The following is a 16,774-nucleotide window of genomic DNA, read 5'->3' on the forward strand; positions in this document are numbered from 1 at the left end:
TGTTTTTTATCAAGTTGAGAAAATTCCCCTCCATTTCGCATTTGCCAGGAGGTTCTGGTTTGTGTTTTTAATCACAGTCATGATTGGATGTTGCCAGTTACAGTGATCTTGTGGCTTTCCCCTTTTGATTTGTTAATATCATGTTAAAAAGTCCCTGCATTCCTGGAATAAACCCAATTTAGCCATGATCTTTTTCATAAATTACTGGATTAGTTAACTAATACAGGCACACTTTGGTGATATTGTGGGTTCCGTTCCGGACTTCGGCAATAAAATAAATATCACAATAAAGTGAGGCACACACATTTTTTGGTTTCCCAGTGCATACAGAAGTTACGTTTATGCTGTCTACAGCCATGCCACCCTGAACGTGCCTGATCTCATCAGAAGTTATGTTTCTGCTATACTGTAGTCTGTTAAGTGTGCAATAGCATTGTGTCTAAAAAAAACAGTGTGCATGCCTTAATTAAAAAATACTTGATTGCTAAAAAATGCTAATGATCATCTGAGCCTTCAGTGAGTCTTCGTCTTTTTGCTAGTAGACGCGTCTGCTTCGATGTGGATGGCTGCTGAGCACTCGGGGAGGTGGTTGCTGAAATGGGGTGGCCATTGCAATTTCCTACAATATGACATTTTGGATCTGTGTCCCTAAAATCTGACATTTTGGATCCGTGTCCCTAAAATCTAACATTTTGGATCTGTGTCCCTAAAATATGACATTTTGGATCCGTGTCCCTAAAATCTAACATTTTGGATCTGTGTCCCTAAAATATGACATTTTGGATCTGTGTCCCTAAAATCTGACATTTTGGATCTGTGTCCCTGTCTGAATCTCAGTTGAATTGTAATCCCCAGTGTTGGCAGCGGGGCCTGGTGGGAGGGGATTGGATCCTGGAGGTGGGTTCTCATAGTTTAACACCATCCCCCTAGTGCTGTAACTGTGATAGAGTTGTCGTGAGATCTGGCTGTTTGAAAGTGTGTGGCCCCTCCCCCTCTGTCTTCCTGCTGCTCTGGCCCTGTGAGACCGCGCGTCTGCTTCCCGCTTTGCCTCTGTCATGATGGTAGACTTCCAGAGGTGTTCCCAGAAACTGAGCAGATGCCACCATGCTTCTGAAACAGGGTGGAGAATTGTGAGCCAATTCAACCTCTTTTCTTTATAAATTACCCGGTCTCAATTTTTTTTTTTAAGACAGGGTCTTGCTCTATTGCCCAGGCTGGAGTGCAGTGGTGTGATCTCTGTTCACTGTAGTCTTGACCTCGTGGGCTCAAGCGATCCTCCCACCTCAGCCTCCCAAGTAGCTGGGACCACAGGTGTGAGCCACCATGCCTGGCTCATTTTTGCACTTTTTGTAGAGATGAGTTTTCACCACCCTGCCCAGGCTGAACTTGAACACCTAGGCTCAAGCCATCCACCCGCCTCGGCTTCCCAAAGTGCTGGGATTACAGGTGTGAGCCACTGTGCCCAGCCAGGTTTTTTTTTTTTCATTTATTTATTTATTTATTTTTTGAGACAGAGTCTTACTCTGTTGCCCAGGCTGGAGTGCAGTGGCACAATCTCACCTCACTGCAACCTCTACCTCCCAGGTTAAAGTGATTCTCCTGCCTCAGCCTCCTGAGTAGCTGGGACTACAGGCACCCGCCACCACGCCTGGATAATTTTTGTATTTTTAGTAGAGACGGGGTTTCGCCATGTTGGACAGGCCAATCTCGAACTCCTAACCTCAGGTGAGCTGCCTGCCTCGGCCTCCCAAAGTACTGGGATTACAGGTGTGAGCCATAATGTCTGGCCAGCCAGGTATTTGTTAATAGCAGTGTGAGAACAGACCAATACGGACAGCAATGAAGCTTGCCACATGGATGGACTCTCTTTTTCACAAGTTTTCTCTGTAGCACGTGATGCCGTTTGATAGCATTTTACCCACAGTAGAACTTCTTTCCAAATTGGAGTCACTCCTCTCAAACCCTGCAGCTGTTTTATCAACCAAGTTTATGTAACATTCTGGATCTTTGTTGTTATTTCCACAGTGTTCACAGCATCTTCACTAGGAGTAGATTCTACCTTAAGAAACCATTTGCTTTGCTCATCCATAAGAAGCAACTCCGGGCCGGGTGCGGTGGCTCACGCCTATAATCCCAGCACTTTGGGAGGCTGAGGTGGGCAGATCACGAGGTTAGGAGATCGAGACCATCCTGGCTAACACAGTGAAACCCCGTCTCTACTAAAAATACAAAAAATTAGCTGAGCGTGGTGGCGGGCGCCTGTAATCCCAGCTACTCAAGAGGCTGAGGAAGGAGAATGGCGTGAACCCGGGAGGTGGAGTTTGCAGTGAGCCGAGATAGTGCCACTGCACTCCAGTCTGGGTGACAGAGCGAGACTCCATCTAAACAAACAAAAAAAAAAGGGAGCAACTCCTCACCTGTTCAAGTTTGATCATGGGGTGGCAATAATTCAGTCACATCTTCAGACCCCACTAATAATTCTAGTTCTCTTGCTATTTCCACCACTTCTGCAGTGACTTCTTCTGCTGAAGTCTTGAACTCCTCAAAGTCATCCACGTAGCTTGGAGTCAGCTTCTTCTAAACTATTAATGTTGATATTTTGACCCCCTCCCATGAATCATGCGTCTTCTTAATGGCATCTAGAATGGTGAATCCTTTCCGGAAGGTTTTCAATTTACTTTGCCCAGATCCATCAGAGGAATCACTATCCATGGCAGCTATATTCCTATACAATGTATTTCTTAAATAATAAGACTTGGCAATATAAATTACTCCACGGCTGGGCATGGTGGCTCACACCTCTAATCCCAGCACTTTGTGAGGCTGAGGTGGGTGGATCACCTGAGGTCAGGAGTTTGAGACCAGCACGGCCAACATGATGAAATCCCGTCTCTACTAAAAATACAAAAATTACCCAGGCGTGGTGGTGCACACCTGTAAGTCCAGCTACTCAGGAGGCTGAGACAGGAGAATTGCTTGAATCTGGGAGGCGGAGGTTGCAGTGAGCTGAGATCATGCCACTGCACTCCAGCCTGGGCAACAAGAGCAAAACTCTGTCTCAAAAAAAAAAAAAAAGAAAAAGAAAAAAAGAAATTACTCCTTGATCCATGGGCTGCAGAGTGGATGTCGTGTTACCAGGTATGAAAGCAACATTCATCTCCTTGTGCATCTCCCCCAGAGCTTTTGGGTGACCACATGCATTGGCAATGAACAGTAATTTTTTGAAAGGAATCCTTTTTTCCTGAGCAGTAGGTCTCAACAGTGAGCTTAAAATATTCAGTAAACCATGCTGTAAGCAGGTGTGCTGTCATCCAGGCTTTGTTATTCCATCTCTAGAGCACAGGCAAAAGTAGATTTAGCATCATTCTTAAGGGCTCTAGGATTTTCGGAATAGTATATGAGCATTGGCTTCAACTTAAAGTCACCAGCTGCATTAGCCCCTAACAAGAAAGTCAGCCTGTCCCTTGAAGCTTTGAAGCCAGACATTGACTTCTCTCTAGTTGTGAAAGTCCTAGATGGCATCTTTTTCCAATATCAGGCTGTTTCGTCTGCATCAATAATCTGTTGGGTGGTCATGGTGGCTCACAACTGTAATCTCAGCACTTTGAGGGGCTTGAGGTGAGCGTATTCCTTGAGTTCAGAAGTTCAAGTCAAGGCCAAGCTGGGCAACATGACAAAATCCTGTCTCTACAACCCCCACCAAAATTAGCCAGGCATGGTGACTTGTGCCTGTCATCTCAGCCTCTTGGGAAGCTGACTTGGGAGGATTGCTTGAGCCCAGGAGGCAGAGGTTGCAGTGAGCTGAGATCATGGCACTGCACTCCAGCCTAGGCAACCGAGTGAGACCCTGTCTCAAAAAGAAAAAGAAAATCTATTGTTGAGTGTGGCCACCTTCATCAGTGATCTTAGCTCCATCTGCAGATGACTTGCTGCAGCTTCTCCGTGGGCACCTGCTGCTTCACCTGCACTTTTATGTGAAGAAGATGTGGCTTCTTTTCTTAAATCTCCTGAGCCAGCAGCCTCTGCTAGCTTCCAACTTTTTCTCTGCAGCTTCCTCAACTCTCTCAACCTTCACAGAATTGAAGAGAGTAAGGGCCTTGCTAGGCACTAGGCTTTGGTTTAAGGGAATATTGAGGCTGGTTTGATCTTCTCTCCGGACCACTCGAACTTTCTCCATATCAGCAATAAGGCTGTTTCATTTTCTTATCATTTGTGTGTTTACCTAAGTAGCACTTTTAATTTCCTCCAAGAACTTTTTCTTTGCATTCATCACTTGGCCAACTGTTAGGCCCAAGAGGCCCAGCTTTCGGCCTATCTCGGCTTTCAACACACCTTCCTCAGCAGGCTTAGTCACTTCTAGCTTTTGATGTAAAGTGAGAGCTGTGCAACTCATCCTTTTACTTGAACACTTACAGGCCATCAGAGGGTTATTAAGTGGCCTCATTTCAACACTGCTGTGTAACAGGGAATGGGGAGGCTGGAGCAGAGGGAGAGGGATGGGAAGAGCCGCTCGGCCGAGCAGTTCAGAGCATGCATGACCTTTTCCCACTCAGTTCCTCCTCTGATGGGGGCCCGGTTCACGGCACTGAAAACAATTATGGTAGGAACATCAAAGATCACTGACCACAGATCACTGTGACAAGTATAACAATCATGAAAAAGTTTGAACGATTGCGAAAATTACCAAAATGTGACACAGACGCCAGAAGTGAGCACTTGATGTTGGAAAAACACGGCTGATAGACTTGCTGGATTCAGGGCTGCCACGAACCTTCACGCTGCAAAAACTCAGTATCTGGAAGTGCAGCGAAGCCAGGCACAGTGAACAAGCTTCCTTCCGGCTTCTGGCGTTCATGCTCGTGAGTGAGACTGCTCCGTAATTATCCTTTGCATCCTGTTTTTGTCAGGTTTTGGCAAAAAGATTATATTAGCTTCAAAATGCACTGGGCAGGGGCCAGGTATTTCTTTCTTTCTTTCTTTTTTCTTTTTTAACTTCTCTAAAAGAGTTTATGGAAGATTGGAATCCCTACACCAAGAGTGTAGGGTATCACTGGTGAAATCGTTCTGAACTTAGCGTGATCATTTTTTTGGTGGTGGATGTTTGACTTTTGTTTCAGTTTTGTAACGATTATGGTATTCTTCGGGTTTTCTATTTTTTTTTTTTTTTTGGTAACAGCTTTGTGGAGATATAGTTCACCCACTATATGACTCACCCATTTCGAGGGGATAAGTGTGATAATTTAATATATTCACATAATTTGTAAAGGTCAATTTGGTATAAATTGGCATATCTGTCACCATAAGTATTTGTCTCGTCTTTAAGCTAAAAACATTCAAATTCTTCTCTGCTATCTATTTTGAAATATACGATAGATTATTGTAAACTGTAGTCACCATACTGATCTATAAACACCGGGTCTTATTTCTGGGTCTTACTTCTTTTATCAAATGTTTATCTGTACCCACTAATCAACCTCTCTTCCTCTCTGCCCCTGATTTATTCTTGAGGATATTTTTGTCCGTTATTGTTCTTAGGAATTTGTCCATTTAACTTTACATTTTCAAGTTCATTCCTATGAAAAGGCATCAGTGGCCTCTGATTTTAAAAGACCTGAAGCACTGGACTCTGTTCCCCTTTCTTTCCTGACCTGATTCGCGCCTCCTCTCTTTTTATCATCGACTCTCTTGATAAAACTCTTTTGATTTTATTGATCCTTTCAGAGAACCAACTTTGTGGCTTTTTGTATGTTTTCTATCTTATTAATTTCTGAGTTTTAGATTGTTTTGTTACTTCTTCTACATTTGTTTTCCTAATTTTTTGAGATATATCTTGTGTCATTTGTTTTCAGCATTTTATTTTATTATTTATTTATTTATTTTTTTGAGACAGAGTCTTGCTCTGTCCCCCAGTCTGGAGTGCAGTGGCACGATCTCGGCTCACTGCAACCTCCACCTCTTGGGTTCAAGCGATTCTCCTGCCTCAGCCTCTGATGTAGCTGGGACTACAGGTGCATGCCACCATGCTCAGCTAATTTTTTTGTATTTTTTTATTAGAGACAGTGTTTCACCATGTTGCCCAGGCTGGTCTCTAACTCCTGAGCTCAGGCAATCCGCCCGCCTTGGCCTCCCAAAGTGCTAGGATTACAGGTGTGAGCTACTGTGCCCAGCCTGTTATCAGCATTTTACAATGTTCTAATGCAGTCCACACTTAAGGTTGCCGCTCCCCTTAGGAACTGTTTAGGCTGAGTCAGCCTATATGTAGTGACAGGATTTTTTTTTTTTTTTTTTTTTTTTTACTGTTTCATTCAACATATTTTTGAATTCCTCTTTTGAATTTTTTGACAATTGATCACTTTAAAAAAAAAATTTTTTTTTGAGAGAGTCTCTGTCACCCAGGCTGGAGTGCAGTGGTGCGATCTTGGCTCGCTGCAACCTCCGCCTCGTGGGTTCAAGTGATTCTCCTGCCTCAGCCTCCCAAGTATGGGATTACAGGCAACCGCCATCACACCTGGCTAATTTTTTGTTCTTTGTTTTTTGTGGGTTTTTTTGAGACAGAGTCTCGCTCTGTTGCCTAGGCTGGAGTGCAATGGCACAGTCTCGGCTCACTGCAACCTCCACCTCCCTGGTTTGAGTGGTTCTTCTGCCTCAGCCTCCCAAGCAGCTGGGATTACAGGCGCCTGCTACCATGCCTGGCTAATTTTTTGTATTTTTAGTAGAGACAGGGTTTCACCATATTGGCCAGGCTGGTCCCGAACTCCTGACCTCAGGTGATCCACCCACCTTAGTCTCCCAGAGTGCCGAGATTACAGGCATGAGCCACTGCGCCCGGCCTAATTTTGGTATTTTTAGTAGAGATGGGGTTTCACCATGCTGGCCAGGCTGGTCTTGAACTCCTGAGCTCAAGTGATCCACCTGCCTGGGCTTCCCAAAATGTTGGGATTACAGGCGTGAGCCACCACGCCTGGCCATGATAACTGTTTTTAACTTCTGAGCATACCAAGATTTTTGCAGATAACTTTTTGTTACTTTTTTTTCCCCTCGTTTAAGCGTCTGTGGGGTGAAGGAATCTGCTCTGCTTGATCTCTGTCTTCTGAAACTTTTTAGGACTTGCCTTATGGCCCAGCACACGGTCAGATTTTAAAATGTTCTGTGTGTCTTTGAACAGATTCTATTCTGCAGTGGTAGGGGCAGCATTGTGTGTAGATTGATTGAATCAAGTTTATTCATCATGTTATTCAAATCTTCTATACTAAGGGTCAGCAAACTACAGCCTATAGGCTAAGTCTGGCTAGCTACCTGCTTTTATAAAGTTTTACTGGATCACAGTCACACCCATTTGTTTATGTCTTTTCTACAGCTGTTTTTGCATTGTGGATTTGTCTATTTTGTCTAGCAGTTGTATCAAGTTTTGCTTTATATACTTGAGAGCTATGTTATTAGGTGATACAGACTTAAAATTTTATATCTTCCTTATGAATGAAGTGACTATTACTGTGAAATTATCTTCTTACCTTTTTAATGCTTTCTGCCTTTCAGACTTTGTCTGGAATTAATATAGCGGCACTAGCTGCCTTTTGTTTACTGTTTGCTTTGCATGTCTCTTTTATTTTTTTATTTTTAATTTTTCTGTATCTTTAAATCTGAAATTTATCTCTTGTAGACAGTGTATGATTGGAGGATCTTTTTTAAATTGAAGTTTGACAGTCCGTTTTTGTTTTTGTTTTTTTCAGTATTTATTGATCATTCTTGGGTGTTTCTTGGAGAGGGGGATGTGGCAGGGTCATAGGATAATAGTGGAGAGAAGGTCAGCAGATAAACATGTGAACAGAGGTCTCTGGTTTTCCTAGGCAGAGGACCCTGTGGCCTTCCGCAGTGTTTGTGTCCCTGGGTACTTGAGATTAGGGAGTGGTGATGACTCTTAACGCGCATGCTGCCTTCAAGCATCTGTTTAACAAAGCACATCTTGTACCGCCCTTAATCCATTTAACCCTGAATGGACACAGCACATGTTTCAGAGAGCACGGGGTTGGGGGTAAGGTTATAGATTAACAGCATCCCAAGGCAGAAGAATTTTTCTTAGTACAGAACAAAATGGAGTCTCCTATGTCTACTTCTTTCTACACAGACACAGTAACAATCTGATCCCTCTTTCTTTTCCCCACATTTCCCCCTTTTCTATTCAACAAAACCGCCATCATCATCATGGCCCGTGCTCGATGGTTGCTGTCCCTTCGGAGCTGTTGGGCACACCTGCAGAAGGGTTCCCAGACAGGGCGGCCGGGCAGAGGCGCTCCTCACCTCCCAGACAGGGCGGCCGGGCCGAGGCGCTCCTCACCTCCCAGAGGGGGTGGCCGGGTCGAGGCGCTCCTCACCTCCCAGAGGGGGTGGCCGGGCAGAGGGGCTCCTCACCTCCCAGAGGGGGTGGCCGGGCAGAGGCGCTCCTCACCTCCCAGAGGGGGTGGCCGGGCAGAGGCGCTCCTCACCTCCCAGAGGGGGTGGCCGGGCAGAGGGGCTCCTCACCTCCCAGAGGGAGTGGCTGGGCAGAGGGGCTCCTCCCATCCCAGACAGGGCGGCCGGGCAGAGACGCTCCTCACTTCCTAGACGGGGTGGCAGCCGGGCAGAGGCTGTAATCTTAGCACTTTGGGAGGCCAAGGCAGGCGGCTAGGAGGTGGAGGTTGTAGCGAGCCGAGATCACGCCTCTGCACTTCAGCCTGGGCAACATTGAGTATTTAGTGAGCGAGACTCCGTCTGCAATCCCAGCACCTCGGGAGGATGAGGCGGGCAGATCACTTGAGGTCAGGAGCTGGAGACCAGCCCGGTCAACACGGCGTCTCCACCAAAAATACAAAAACCAGTCAGGCATGGCGGTGCGTGCCTGGAATCCCAGGCACTCGGCACGCTGAGGCAGGAGAATCAGGCGGGGAGGTTGCAGCGAGCTGAGATCAGGGCAGTACAGTCCAGCCTCGGTAACAGAGGGAGACCGAAAAAAGAAAGAAGAGGGGAGAGGGGAGAGGGAGAGCGACAGTCCGTTTTTTAAGTCTGACAACTAAAAAAATTTAACTGGATCATTTATTTGGTTTACTTTAAATGTAGCTACAGATATTTGCGTTTAAATATACCGTCTTATATTTTGTTGATTTCTTGGTCTGTGCTGATGTTTTCCTTTCCTTCTCCTTTCTTGCTCTTTTTGAGTCAACTATTGATCCTTTCATTTTCTGCCCTCCACCAGTTTGGATGTTATAGACTCTGTTCTTTTACTGGTTTCCCCACAAGCACAACATTCTTATTAAACGAATCTACAATTAACCTGTACGTTTTACACTCGGGAATATCCAAGGACCTGCAAGCATCCTTACCTTCGTTAATGCCCCTTACAACTAATAGACTGTGTATTTAAATTCTTTTTTTTCCCCCAAGACGGAGTCTTGCTCTGTCGCCCAGGCTGGAGTGCAGTGGGCCAATCTTGGCTCACTGCAGCCTCCGCCTCCTAGGTTCAAGCAATTCTCCTGCCTCAGCCTCCTGAGTAGCTGGGATTACAGGCACCCACCATCATGCCCAGCTAATTTTTGTATTTTTAGTAGAGATGGGGTTTCTCCATGTTGGCCAGGCTGATCTTGAACTCCTGACCTCAGGTGATCAGCCCACCTTGGCCTCCCAAAGTGCTGGGATTACAGGCGTGAGCCACCACGCCCGGCCTGTGTATTTAAATTCTTTTTTACTTTTGAATATCACAAGACATTGCTGGATTATTACTTTTTTTTTTTTTTGTGGGTACAGGGTTTCACCATGTTGTTCATGCTGGTCTCAAATTCCTGAACTCAAGTGATCCTTGTGCCTTGGCCTCCCAAAGTGTTTGGATTATAGGCGTGAGCCACTGTGCCCAGCCTGATTACATTTTGTGTTAGATTTGCACACACTTGCCGCTCTCTTTCCTTTACGTTTTGCATCTCAGACTTCCCATCTGGGATCTCTTTTTCTCCTTGAAGTGCACGTACATGAGAAATTCCTCTGGTCAGAGTGTGCTGGTGGTGAACCCACCCCTTTTGTGTTTGTCCGGAAGCACTAGTTTTCCCTGCCCCTTGGGGGATATGCTTGCTGGTTGCAGAACTCTTGGTTGGCAGTGCCGTTCTTTCAGCACTTTGATGTCAGCCTCTGCTTGGCCTCAGCATCTTTTTGTGTGAAGACATCCTTGTCAGGCTGTCTCTCCTTTGAAGGTAGTCTCCCTTTTTTCTCAGGTTGCTTCTAAGATCAAAATTAAAAACCTTTGTGCTACAAAGGACACCATCAAGAAAGGACGACCACAGGAAGGGGGAAGATGTTTGTAAATCACAGATCCGGCCGGGGATGTGCACCCAGAGCCTCTAAAGGTCTCTTAGAAGGTCTGAGTAATTCGTGACCGAACCCCCGGGATGCCCTTGCCCTTACCGAGTGCGTTGGGAAGGGCTGGCAGAGAGGGAGGAGGGAGCCCTGCTGCTTGGGCTGGCCGCGGTGAGCAGCGGCAGCGCTGTGGTTCTGGCTCTTGCCTTCCTGCCCTGAGCAGAGCACCCCTCCCATCTGCTCCCCACCGCTGAGGATCACTGGTCCCCCGGGAGGCTTCCCAGGCATCACCTCATGTGTGTGTGCGCAGCAGCTGCCTCGGCCCCGGTTCTGTTGGGTGTTGAGAGGAGCTTGGGAGAACCCATGACTGGGAGTGGTAGAGATTCGTGACCCAGCCCCGGTGATGCTCTCTTGACCTGCCTAGGTCAAGAAGAAATTGGGAAGAGGCGATGAACTGAGAGGTGGAGTGTCTCAGGTGCTGTCAGTACATGGGCTGCCTTTGGAGCACCGCCTTCTTTTTGCTGATTAACTGCAGGCTTGCCTTCTAGTTTAACGTGAGCAGGCAAATAGTCCTGCTATTGCATTCTGACATAGAAAATGTACTTTGAGTGAGATGTCTTCATGGAGAGTAAATGATCTGGAGGTAGAAAGAAAAAGGCAAATGCTTTTGTTCTCTTCCAGAGATGGCTGTCAAGCTGGCTCTGCAAGTCAGGCCCTCTGCAGCTGAGGTTCCACTTTAGACATAGGTCAGTGTGTCTTGGAGAGGGAACACCTGTGAGGTCCACTGGAGAAGCCCATTCTGGATGAGTGAAAACCTGGATTTAAAAATGCAAGATTCCAGCTTGTACTTCTAGCCATGGTGGAAGATACAGACCAAATTTCACAGCCTACCTTAATCAACCAGAAAGCCAAACAAAAGTGCATGAAGCCACAGGCTTCAGACACTGGTGGCAGGCCGTGTGGACAGTGACCAGAGAGGGGCATGAGGGAAGTGAGGCCTCAGTAGCCCAGTGTGTCACCTGCAGAGTCTCCAGCTGCAGGGCAGGGAGGGGAACCAGGACCTGGTGGAGACAGAGTGTGGAGTTAAGGGGCTCCAGGAAGGCTGGAATGTGCAAAGAAAAATATGGAAGAAGAGGGAGTTCCATAAAGAAACAGCTCTGGAGAGCTGAGGAGGGGCCTTCCAGTCTCTGAGAGCTGACCACAGGTGGCATGTGAATGCTGCCCAGGCGAGGGAAAGGGGTGTGGGAGAGCAGGGGTGGCACAGTCCCCGAGTTCACAGGGTGGGGTGAATCTGTGTGCTCAGTGGCCAGAGGGAGAGACTCACCACCCAAGGTTGTCCTACAAAGGTCCGCTCAGGACTCACCAAACAGAGCTTACGAGCAAGATCCGAAAAGATCAAACTGGTTCTAGGTTGACTGCTCCCAGAACAAAGCCCGGAGATGCAGGACAGCAGCAAACCCAGCGTCCGGTGCCAAGTTCACAGGCATCAAGTTCACAGTGCCCAGCAGCCAAGCAAAAGTGACTGCCATACAGAAAACCCAGAAGAAGAGGAAAATCAACGGTTGGAAACATCCAGGCTAGACACTGTAGCCCCCACCTGCAATTCCAGCCCTTTGGGAGGCTGAGGCAGGAGGATCACTTGAGCCCAGGAGTTCAAGACCCGCTGGGGCCACATAGCGAGACCCTGTCTCTAAAAAGATATGTGTTCTTTTGTTTGTCTTAAAAAAATAATTAGCTGGGCATAGTGGTATGCACCTGTAGTGCCAGCTACTCAACAGCAGAGGCAGGAGGATCCCTTGAGCCTGGAGTTCGAGGCTGCAGTGAGCTATGATTATGCCACTGTACTCTAGTCCAGGCAACAGAGTGAAACTCTGTTAAAAAAAAAAAAAAAAAAAAAGAGAAGAGAAGAGAAAAGAGAAGGGAAGGGAACTATATCTATCCAGATGATAGAGCTAGCAGGCAAGCATGTTAAGATGGCATTGATAAATATGTTCCACGTGTTCAATGTCAGGGCAAATATGATAAAAATAAAGAAAAAAATGGAAGATATAAAAAAAAGACCTAGGGCCGGGCGTCATGGCTCATACCTGTAATCCCAGCACTTCCGGAGGCTGAGGTGTGAGGATTGTTTGAGCTCAGGAGATCAAGACCACCCTGGACAACTCCATCTGTACAGAAAAGTACAAAAATTAACTGGGCGTGGTGGTGCACACCTGTGGTCTCAGCTACTTAGGAGGCTGAGGTAGGAGGATGGCTTGAGCCCAGGAAGGTTGAGGCTGCAGTGAGCCATGATCATACCATTGCACTCCAGCCTGGGTGACAGCATGAGACTGTCTCAAAAAGAAAAAAGACCGAAATAAATCTTCTAGAAATGAAAAATATGCTGAATGGGATTAGTGGTAGATTAGACATCGCAGAAGAAAAGATCAGTATACTTGAAGACACAGCACTTTGTAAAATGAAACACAAAAAGAAAGACAAAAAAATGAACAGCGTCAGTGGGACCATATCGAGAGTAACATATGAAACTGATTTCCAGAAAAGAGGCGCGTGTGGTAGAAAATACCTGAAGACAATAATGGCTAGAATTTTTCCAGAGCTGATGAAAACTCCTTCCGAAGAAGCTCAACAAATCTCAAACCGAAGAAACATGAAGGAATTCACCCCAATACACACCATCATCCAATTGCTGAGAATCCTGAAAGTAGACAGAGGCAAATGCTATCACATACAGATGAACAAAGACAAAAATGAGAGCTGGTTTCTGATCAGAAACTATACAATTTGAAGACAGTGGAGGAATGCCTTTCAAATATCGAAAGACAATATTGGACACCTATCTACAAAAACAATGGCCCTTCACCCTACTTTATGCTATATTTAAAAATTAACCGAAATGGATCATAGACCTAAATGTGAAAGTTAGAACTGTAAGATTAATAGGAGAAAATATGCGATATATACACTGTCTTTGTCAGTTTGGGCTGCTATAAAAAAAGTTAGCACCGACTGGCTGGCTTAAGTAACAGAAATTTATTTCTCACAGTTCTGGAGGCTGGAAGTCCGAGGTCAAGGTGCCTGTAGGTTTGGTGCCCGGTGAGGGCCTCTTCCTGGTTGTGCCCTCATATGGCAGAGAGATAGGAAGCAGCTGGCTCGTGTCTTTTGGCATAATGGCACCAATCCCATTTTTGAGGCTCCTCCCTCTTGGCCTAATCCCCTGCCAATGGCCCTGTCTCCAAATATCACATTAGCAGGGAGGATTTCAACGTATGAATTTGGACCAGGCATGGTGACTCATACCTGTAGTTCCAGCACTTTGGGAGGGCGAGGCAGGCGGATCACTTGAGCTCAGGAGTTCAAGACCAGCCTAGGCAACATAGTGAAATGCTGTGTCTACAAAAAATTTAAAAAATTATCCGGGCATGGTGGCATGCACTTGTAGTCCTAGCTACTTGGGAGGCTGAGGTGGGAGAATCACTTAAGCCCAGAAGACTGAGGCTGCAGTGAGCGGTGATTGTGCCACGGCGACTCCAGCCTGGGTAACAGAGCGAGATCCTGTCTCAAAAAAAATATGAATTTGTGGCTGGGGGAAACAAGCATTCAGTCCATAGTGTCTGTAGTGGAATATTATCCAGCCTGAAATGTGAATGACATTCTGACACCTGCCACCAAGTGGGTGAGCTTTGAGGACATTATACTGAGTGAAATAAGCCAGTCACATAAGGACAAATAGTGTATGATTCCACTTATATGAGGTCCCTAGAGTGGTTAACTCGTAGAGATAGAAAGTGTGATGGTGGGTGCCAGGGGCTAGTGGGGATGGGGAGTCGGTGTTTAATGGAGACAGTGTTTCTGCTTGGGAAGATGAGAAAGTTCTGGAGATGGACAGGGGTGATGATTGCACAGCAGTGGGAATGGACATAAAGCCCCTGAACCACATACCTAAAAATAGTGGATTTTATGTTAGTGGACGTCACCACAATGTAACACAAATGAGCAAACACGGGCTTTTTCCTGGTTGCCGGCAGGCAGGCTAATGGTCTGCTGGCGGGGGCTGGGCTGGGCTGGATTTTGGAGAAGCCCAGGGCTGCGGCTGGTGGCGCTTTGGGAAGCAGCGGGAGCGTGTGTAAGGCTGGTGTAGCTGTCGCAGGAGCCGTGGCATCCGGAGGGGCCCGCGGTGGCCCCGCCTTTCCAAGAGCCTGCAGGTGGCTGGGTGGCTTTCCCATGTCCTTCCTGGGGCGTGACCTCTGGCGGCTCCGGGACTGTTCATTTATGAGCCATCTGTTGGGCCTCCGGGCCAGGCAGTGGGAAGCAGTGACCAGCAACGCCCTGAATGGCCTTGACCCTGATGTTTAAGTGACGGAGTGTTTGGTTGATCGGGAAAGGATGTTAATGCGTGCTTGTCAGTCTCCCTGACATGCAGCCTTTCGGGTTTTGAAGTGGATGCATATATTTGGTCACACGGCGTCTCTCCAGTCCTGCGCAAGCACGTTGACATGTGTGCCTTTCACTTTCAGGTTTGTCCAGCCGGAAGCCCTGAGGACAGCTGTTCCCACTGGCTCTGCTGACCTTGTGCCTTGGTAAGTGAGCAGTGAGGCCGCCTGACGCAGGGCGCCGTGTGTGAGAGTGTGTGTGTGTGTGTGTGTGTGTGTGTCCAGTGTTGGGGTCAGCATTGGGCCTTGATACCTTGTGGATCAATTTTTCTTAAAGGGTATGTATTTTAACCTTTGCTTATGACCAACAGAATATTTATTACGGTCACTTCTCATTTGTCCAAAACCCAGATGATAAAGTTCAGGTAACTTTGTTCTCTTCCTGCAAGGGATGAGCTGAGCTCAGAGGGGCTGAGCTACAAGTGACGCTGGGCTGAGGCGCCTACCAGGGCACAGCGGACATGGGAGTCACCTCACAGGGCTGCCCTGGCTCTGTTAGCAGCCCAGGAAGTCCATCCCTCTCCTGGAGACCGACTGGGAGCCGTCTGTCTGGGATGGGGCAGAGGTGTGGCCCGGGGACAGCTGCACAATCCCCGTGGGGAGCCCAGCTGGCTGTTGCTGGAGGGTGCGCTGTTCCTGGGGGTCGGTGCGCTGCTCCTGGGGGTCGGTGCCCTGCTCCTGGGGGACGGTGCCCTGCTCCTGGGGGGGTCGGTGCCCTGCTCCTGGGGGACGGTGCCCTGCTCCTGGGGGTCGGTGCCCTGCTCCTGGGGTCGGTGCCCTGCTCCTGGGGGTCGGTGCCCTGCTCCTGGGGGACGGCGCTCTGCTCCTGGGGGACGGCGCTCTGCTCCTGGGGGTTGGTGCCCTGCTCCTGGGGGACGGTGCCCTGCTCCTGGGGGACGGTGCCCTGCTCCTGGGGGTCGGTGCCCTGCTCCTGGGGGACGGTGCCCTGCTCCTGGGGGATGGTGCCCTGCTCCTGGGGGTCGGTGCTCCTGGGGGTCGGCGCCCTGCTCCTGGGGGACCGTGCCTTGCTCCTGGGGGTCGGTGCCCTGCTCCTGGGGGACGGTGCCCTGCTCCTGGGGGACGGTGCCCTGCTCCTGGGGGTCGGTGCTCCTGGGGGTCGGCGCCCTGCTCCTGGGGGTCGGCGCCCTGCTCCTGGGGGTCGGTGCCCTGCTCCTGGGGGTCGGTGCTCCTGGGGGTCGGCGCCCTGCTCCTGGGGGTCGGCGCCCTGCTCCTGGGGGTCGGCGCCCTGCTCCTGGGGGACGGCGCCCTGCTCCTGGGGGTCGGCGCCCTGCTCCTGGGGGTCGGCGCCCTGCTCCTGGGGGAGGGTGCCCTGCTCCTGGGGGTCGGTGCCCTGCTCCTGGGGGACGGTGCCCTGCTCCTGGGGGTCGGTGCCCTGCTCCTGGGGGACGCGCTCCTCAGGAAGCCCTGGGTTTGGCGGAGAGCATGGAATTGCCTGGCCGTTGAGTCACTGGGTGGGCCCAGGGTTGGGGCAGCTCCTCCTGTGCTCCTGCAGCCCGTCCTCATAGGGCCCCTGCCCACTGCTCCCGTGTGTTCCACCCCCGTTCCCAGGCCCGCTGCTGTGGCTGATGAGGCTGCAGGTCCCTTCTGGGTGGCCCTGGACCCTGTGTCCTCCCACTGTGGCTGCTTTCTGTCCGGGAGGTGTCTCCTCCAAATGCTGTCAGCAGAGATCAAATCCCATCCCTGATGTTCCAAGGCTTCCAGTTGTAACTTATAGGCCCAGTTCTTGGTAGGCAGGTGATTTAGCCTCCTGTGTCCCAGTCACAACCCAGGGTGTGTTGAAAGCTACCATTCGATAAAAACAAACATGAGCAAGATTGAAGTGACCAACACCAAGCTCGGGCTTTCAGAGATGTAGTCATAGCTGACCTCAAACAGCGTTGCTGGCCATCTGAGCTGGGTGCTGAATGCCTCCATAGTTTTCAAATTAAAATGACTGTATTTAGTGTCTCTTTTTTTTAAAAAAAAATATTTATTTATTTATTTATTTATTTATTTATTTAGAG

The 16,774-nt window shown here is 48.6% G+C and overlaps 1 protein-coding gene across 2 annotated transcripts in view; it reads left to right on the forward strand.

The window, feature by feature from the left end:
* The window catches only part of AGPAT3 (1-acylglycerol-3-phosphate O-acyltransferase 3), a 121,955-nt gene that overhangs the window by 24,079 nt on the left and 81,102 nt on the right, over nt 1-16,774 (forward strand). For both annotated transcript variants that reach the window (XM_034947979.3, XM_003823849.6), the window contains one exon: nt 14,835-14,897. The gene's annotated coding sequence lies outside the window, so the exon portion shown is untranslated. The remainder of the gene's footprint in view (nt 1-14,834; nt 14,898-16,774) is intronic.

The sequence above is a fragment of the Pan paniscus genome, chromosome 22 (assembly GCF_029289425.2).
Source record: "Pan paniscus chromosome 22, NHGRI_mPanPan1-v2.0_pri, whole genome shotgun sequence".
Taxonomy (NCBI): Eukaryota; Metazoa; Chordata; class Mammalia; order Primates; family Hominidae; genus Pan; species Pan paniscus.